The sequence below is a fragment of the Gastrolobium bilobum genome, unplaced genomic scaffold (genome assembly GCF_033153095.1).
Source record: "Gastrolobium bilobum isolate Gb01-03AN ecotype WA unplaced genomic scaffold, APGP_CSIRO_Gbil_v1 utg13508, whole genome shotgun sequence".
Taxonomy (NCBI): domain Eukaryota; kingdom Viridiplantae; phylum Streptophyta; class Magnoliopsida; order Fabales; family Fabaceae; genus Gastrolobium; species Gastrolobium bilobum.
In genome coordinates this window covers 68,510-76,071 of record NW_026897498.1, presented here as the reverse complement: position 1 = coordinate 76,071, position 7,562 = coordinate 68,510, and positions in this window count along the sequence as shown.

Genomic DNA, 7,562 nt, shown 5'->3' with positions numbered 1-7,562 from the left:
GTTGTTTGTAAACAAATTTTTGTTGTAAATGTAACTTTGCTCTTCAATATATTGTAAACAGGAAAAAAAAATAGTAGTAAAGAAAGTATTGACCTTCTTAGTGGGCTATTTAACCCAAAAAGAAAGGGTAGGTATAGTTATTGGATATTTGGATGCGAAAATATTTTGACGCCTACCAACCCAAGGTTAATTATTCTTTAAATTCAGATTTCCAAGAATGGATCGGGTTATGTGAGTACAGTTTTTGAAATGCCAAGGACTTGGATTGTGATTAGGGTTGGTAGTCTTACATTCTTAATAGGAAGTGTTAGGGTTGGACCACTTTGTAGGTTCAGCTAATTTATCTTGATGGAATAACTAAGTAGCAAGCTTGTAGAAGAGAAAGGCCAAATGTGAATTGAATGAGAAGAAGGGATTTGATGCTATTGCTGGTCAAGAGATCGTGGTTCAAAAAAAGGGGTAATTATATTAAGGATCAAATGATGGGCTCCATTTGCATTCATTATAAGAAGCAATACAATGGGCCGAGAAATCTGCACCACAAAGTGTTTTGATACTTGTTTCTCGAAAAGTGAAACAATGGGTGGCCCAGATGTTGGACCTAAAACAAAAGGTGGCCCAAGTGAGCTTGGAGCAAAGAAAAAGAAAAGAAAAGAAAGGGGAATTAAAGAAAAACAGCAAAAAAGAAAAAGAAAAACTGAATTAGATTTTGATGGTTTTGTTTGATTGAGAGTAGCTTAACCATGGATATGATAATGAAATTGAACTATAAAAACTCGAACTTCTTACAAGAAAATATTAAAATCCATGGACCATAATCTATGTGTCTTCTGTCCAAAAATAAAAAATAAAATCTGTCTTACCCGAGACATAAATATTTTAGGGGGAAAATGTGTATCATTTTAAAGAACACAAACTTATATCATTTTAAAAAACATAAACTTATATCATTTCAAATGAAAGAAAGAGATAGATCATGTGAGAGAAAGTAGGAGAAGAAAGTTTTAAAAGTATAAATCTCACCTTTTTGTGAGAGTAAAAAGACATAAGATGTATCATTTAAAAGGATACAAGATGTGTCATTTAAAATCACGTAACTTCTTTTCCATAGTTTAAATAATAAAAGTTGAGTAGTTATACTTATCTCACCTAAGGTAGGTTTTTATTTCACTGACACCCTTCTTGTTTGAGAAATTACACTCAACTCCCTTATGTTGTTATTTACAAAAGGACATGCAAAAGATTTAGAGATAAAGTAAAGGAGGTATTTGTAATTTTATAAACAAAGAATGATGTCGAGATGCAATAATAATACATAAAGTAGGGGACGCGGGTGTAATTTTCCAATAAAAGGTGTCATGTATAATAAGTGCTACCTATTTTGTTTTTTAGTTTCACGAAGGTATCTTCACTCAACCTCTTTCAATCATATTGTTATTAGGATACGATCTCTAAGGTTAAATCTTTATTGAAACAGAGGATGTATTGGACTATTGTCACCGGAGGAAAAACGAGATTAAACCTCCATCTAAGGCTTAGTGTACAAGGATTTTCACCTCTGGCCTAAAGAGCGTCTGCAAAGGATTGAACACATATCCCATCTTTGGAGCACAATTCACTTACCAATTGTGCCCGCCCCTCGGGTTTAATAAGTGCTAACTTTGATTAAGTGTAATCACCCTAATAAAAATTAATACAATAATCAATCAAAAATTTAAAATTATTTTTCATAATAATAATTACATTTAAAACTATTTATGTTTCGTAATTTTTTTAAGGGTTTTATAAGAATTATGTTGTAGAAAAAGTGATTGTGTAATGTTATAGAGATTCATTTAATTTTTTTTATTCAAAAAGTGTAATTCCACAAAATGTTGTGTGTGCAGGAAACTTTCTTGTGTCATGTTAAATGATAAATGCAAATCTCTTTTTTAATATGAATAAACTTTATTTTAGTACTAAAATGATGCTTACTTATTTACCAAAAAAATAAATAAATATGCTTACTTTTTTTTAAAAAAATGGCGCTTACTTAGATTAAGGGTGGAGGATATGACGTAAGACAGATTTGCCTTAGATCTGTATTTGCCACACCTGTAATACTATTCCAACCTGCTTTTGCCCAATAAAAAAACTTTGGGTACTAGGCTACTCCTTAATTAGGGTGAGATTGTGTTACAAATTCGTTATTATTTTATGTCATTATAATTTAACTTAGTCTAATAAAGAGTAATTATGTATGCAGTGAGATATGCCATACTTATTTTGATTATTAGTGATAGGTGATTAGAGAAATTATGGTTTGTTATTAATTTCTCTCAGTTTATTTAAATTATTATTTTATGGAAAAAAATTATTGGGGGAATTAGTTTATTTATTTATTTTTATTGCACTCGTGTGCTTAAGGAAAAGCTTCCTCAGTAGAGCTCAATTTCACATTTTTAAGAAAGGAAAATTCATACATGTACCAACTTGGTATCAGAGCATGGGTACGGATGAAGGATGAGAAAATTAGAGGGATATGTTCATCCAAATCTCAAATATGAAATCAGCTATATGTTGTGGTCGCAATCCAATTTGTCAAAATGTGGATAGTTTTTCAAATAATGTCATCCATAGCCCACTTTATTTCCATTTTGCATCTCGGCCAAGTATTTGGTATGCTCCGAAAGTGGTGAAGTTGAATTTTTGGCGACAAAGTTCATGGAGTTAATCACCAAGCTAAGCTCTAATAATTTTGAAAATAACAAAACCCCTACTACCGCTTCCATCTACCGAAAATTTGAACGTGGTCAAAGTGACTCAATCGAATAAGGACAATGTAACATCTCGTTCTAGATCGGGGTATTAACATATATATAATATTAAGTATAGTTATAATTACGATAATTGAATTAAAATTCGGTAGGATCTTTAAAAAAAAAAACGTTTTCATTTGAAACAACAGTATTTAAAATAATTTCCATAACATGATCATAACCAAATACAATTGCGGAATATAAATTTCTATTGCTTAAATATCACACAATATATACACAAAGAGTGCTAAGTGGTTCTCATAAACCAACAAAGCTTCAGCACGCTACTACGCACTTATCAACCTTATATAGTTTTCGTATTTCTAAAACTGCATTTGAATTGTTTACTGTAAGAACCTGCACCGTTAATTTAGGAAAATAAATGAATAATTATGATATTAGGAAATAATTTCATAATTGACCTACAATAATTATGAGAAGACTTAATTAATTATAGTAAGTGATTAATAATGTTGGAAGTCTCTTTTTTGACGAAAAGTTCAGATACCGGTTCTGCTTCACAGTATAAGTGCGTACCGATGAAGTATCCAGGAAAATTATGTATATATCACTAGAATAATATATAGGACTGGTATAACAAGTTTGAATTCGAAATAATGAGAACTGGTGTCAGGACTTATAGCGGCTACGTAAAAGCGCGTACCGGCAAAGTGCTGCAAAAAATAAAATAAAAATATGATAAATCCTAGAAAAATGGCTAGGTTCAGAATCCAAAGTTTGAGATTAAAATGATAAGCGTAACTATTAGTGCTAATACTGTGAGATTAAACTTAAGTGGGCTATAAATATACCCTTACACAATAACCTAGGTCAAAATTCTTGTCTCTACGTAGCCTCTATTTTTCTGAGTTGAGTGCTCCACCTTGGCTGCCACCTTCCTCTCTTCTTGGAAGCTTGAAACTTGCATGAAAACCAATCAAGTCATCACCTTTTCATTGATTTCTCTCCATTGGCCTTGCAAACACTGAATAATTGGCTTTGTGAGTGAGTTTGGTATATCATTTCTGAGTGTGAGCTACTGTTGGTGAGGCTTTGTGGCTGCCCAACCTTGTGGTGGTGTGCGAGAGCATTTTCTTGGTATTTAAGGCTTTAAGAAGCCATTGTGATAGAAAAAGGTCCAAGCTTGTCGTGGCCTTGCAAAGGCAGAACCTTGGAGCTGTGTTGGAGGCTCAAAGTCAGTGTCTATTTCTGAGTTTGTGGAGCTTGAGGTATACCATGATCACCTCCCTTGTATATTCTTGATTTTTAGCTTGATTAATCCATTAAAAAGGGAAACTTTGATCATTTGAGCTAAAGGCTGATAATCTATGTTTAAAATACGTTAACGAACATCTGGTTATGGAGTTATTGGACTCCAAATCGAGTTTGGACCCTTAAAAATGGGATTATGCAGAAATTGCTCGAGTTTATGCATTCTGTCTGATAAGTATTTGAATACTTTTCGTGTAGTATTCGAATACTCATTGAAGGAGTATGGGGATACTTTTTTGGGAAAAAAAGTATTCGGATACCATAGTGTAGTATTCGAATACTGAGTAGTATTCGAATACTGTTGGGAAAGTATTCGGATACCTTGTGGTATTCGAATACTTAAGTGAAAGTATTCAGATACTTTCTGGAAACATGGAGTATTCGAATACTCATCGAGGAGTATTCAAATACCTCATGCAGAATTAGCCTTAAATCACTTAAGACAAGTTGGAAAGCCTTAAACACTTAGTGAAACCTTGGGCTTTGAATAATAATGATTATTTATGTTATAAACAGACTGTGAGGGTGCTGTTTGGTGACCTTGGGCTAGTGTGGACTTTGGCTTGGATTATTAGCATGTGAGGTAAGCATTCGTGTCCTCGGATTGATCTATTGCTTATTCCACCGACCTCCATGGGAGGGTGGTTTATATGCGTGTATGCCTTTATGAAAGATGAAATATGCATTGATATATGCCTGAGATATGTTAATTTAATTGTTGATGTAATGTATGAAAGTGATGTTGATTACTTACACGATCAGACTGCGACTCTGGTGTGTAAGGCATAAGGCTGCGACTCTTATGTTTAGATAGGTCGCAGACGTGCATAAACCCTATCCTGTTCCTTGGCCAGTCGAACCTCATTTGCATACATTACATTATTAATGAGTTATAGTACTTGGCTCGTTGAGCAAGAAATATATTGTCATGATTTAAATGCCTTAACATGAACATGTACTGAAATTACTGTTTTCGAACTTATATTATACTTGTAAGGGAGCTTGGGGCGGAAGAGTCATTAAGGACCCCTTGTCTTACTGAGATTTCTTTTTAGAGATCTCACCCCACGTTTGGGGCACATTTTCAGGTTCAGATACCTCGGGAGTTGATACCTCTAGCGGCAGAAGGCCGAAGTTGAGTTGATATGCATGCTGCTAGTTGATATGTCTGGATACTGATTATGTTTACCTTCAGTATATTGTTATATGATTTGAGACTCTGTTGGGCTTTGTTGCCTTATTTGGTGAGCATGGGGGTTGTCCATGCCACATTGATGCTAGTTATGCTTGTAGCTTTGAGTTGTATAAACTATTAGGATTTGTCTGGTCTACATGTTGTAGTTCCGCAACTAGAGACACAACTATTTATGTAATGAGGTATTTCAGTTAGTTGTTTAGTTGCGATTTACATACATGAAATGTTTTGAAAAAAGATTAATTAATCAACTTGGTTAATAATAATGACGTCATAATTGAAAAGAAAAAGTTAGTTCCGCATTTTAATTAAGCGCTTCTTAATACGATGATATGATAACAAACCGGGTATACACGGGGTGTTACATTTTATGGTATCAGAGCACTTTCTAGGGAAAAAGCCTGTATATATTGCAATGACTTAGGATTTCTGCTGTGTGTTTTGTCTGTTGTGTTCCTTTGGGTTTTACTATGATGATGCATGTGTGAGCACATTGTGTGGGTCTGATCAACTCATTTTTTGTGTAACTTGTGCAGAGTCATTGTATTACCTCGGAGGGACCGAGAGACACGAGAGGGTCAACCCGACCCGGTCCTGGCTGCATTAGCTGAGATGCAGGCGGCTCGACAAGCCGACCAGGAGGCCATGCGAATGGCAAACCAGGCTATGCTGGACGCCATCAGAGAGGCGAACAGGAAAGCCACAGAGGATGTGTTGGAGGCAAATCGCCTGGTGAACATGACCATGATGAGGGTCATGTTGGAGGAGATGAGGACTGGTCCTGCTGGTGGCCAGCATCCTCCGCCACCGCTGCCGCCGCCTCCACCCAGTCATCAGGATGAGAGTCTTAGCCACATGGAGGGCGCCAATCATCTTACTGGGATGATGCAGCCCTATCTTGAGCCTGCTGAGGACAGAGATACGATTGACCGCCGACTGAATGCTTTTCGTAAGCATAAGCCACCTTCTTTTGATGGATCCTATGATCCCATTGCTGCTGCGAGATGGCTCCAGTCTTTGGACAAGATCTTCAGAGTTATGCAGTGCACTGACCCCTATAAGCCGATGTTTTCTACCTACATGCTGGAGGGCGACACTCATGAGTGGTGGACGAACACCTCTCACGTTTATGAGATGCAGGGTCATGTGATTACATGGCCATTCTTTGAGGAGCTTTTTCATGGGAGATATTTCCTATATGATCCGCAAGAGCGAAAACAGGGGGAGTTTGACCGTTTGGTGGAGGGCTCGTTGACTGTGGACGAGTACTTGGCTAAGTTCAATGAACTGGTCAAGTTTGCACATTTTCAGATTACTATGCCTACACCGACATTTTTCGCTTCGCAGGGGACTTAATGAGAAGATAGCTGATCGTATTGCTGGAGCTGCATCTAGAGATTTTGGCACTTTGGTTCAGCAGTGTCGTGACATTGAGGATGTCTGTATTGTGAGCAAGGCCAAGAAGGCCAAGTTAGCTGATGTTAAGGGAACTGGTAGTTCCACTTCCTGGAAGGACAGGAAGTTTGGGGGAAAAGGAAAAGGGAAGCAGTTGTCTGCTAGGCAGGCGCCTAGCCAGTTCAAGAATACCTCTACTCAGCAGGGAGGTTTTGCTAGATCTCCTTCCACTCCTAGATGTGCGGGATGCGGAAAGGAGCATTTGCGACGCTGTGCTACTGGAGAGTTGCTATGCTAAAAGTGTGGAAAGAGTGGCCATATGGCCAAGGATTGTTATACTTCAGTTGCTAGGGCTGCGGCAGTTCTGGCGGCCCCTCTTCAGATGATTCCTGCTCCACCTACAGCGGCACTTGTGGTGCCACCTGCCACCGGCCGAGTTTATACTTTGGATAGGCAGCAGTCGGCCAGAGCTCTGAACCTTGTGAGAGGTACCGTTTCTATTGATGGTTTTGTTGTTGATGTTCTGTTTGACTCTGGGGCTACGCCACCGGAGAAATGTGTGATACCTCCACTGTACATCGAGATGTCGTGTTTCAGTGGGATGGCCGTGAGTTTTCGGTGGATCTGATAGGATTACCGATGGTTAATTTGGAGATCATCCTTTGCATGGATTGGTTGTCCAAGAATTGTGTGATGATTGATTGCTGTGCAAAGCGAGTGGTGATGTCTCTGTGTGACTCCACAGCCAGTTCCTCGCCTTATATTTCAGTGCTGCAGGCTAGGAGAGCCTTGAGAGCAGGGGCATTTAGATATGTCATGTTGGGAGGTTTGGTGAGTGGGACACAGGAGGATATCACTAGCATTCCTGTGGTGGGGAATTCCTTGAGGTGTTTTCCGAGGAG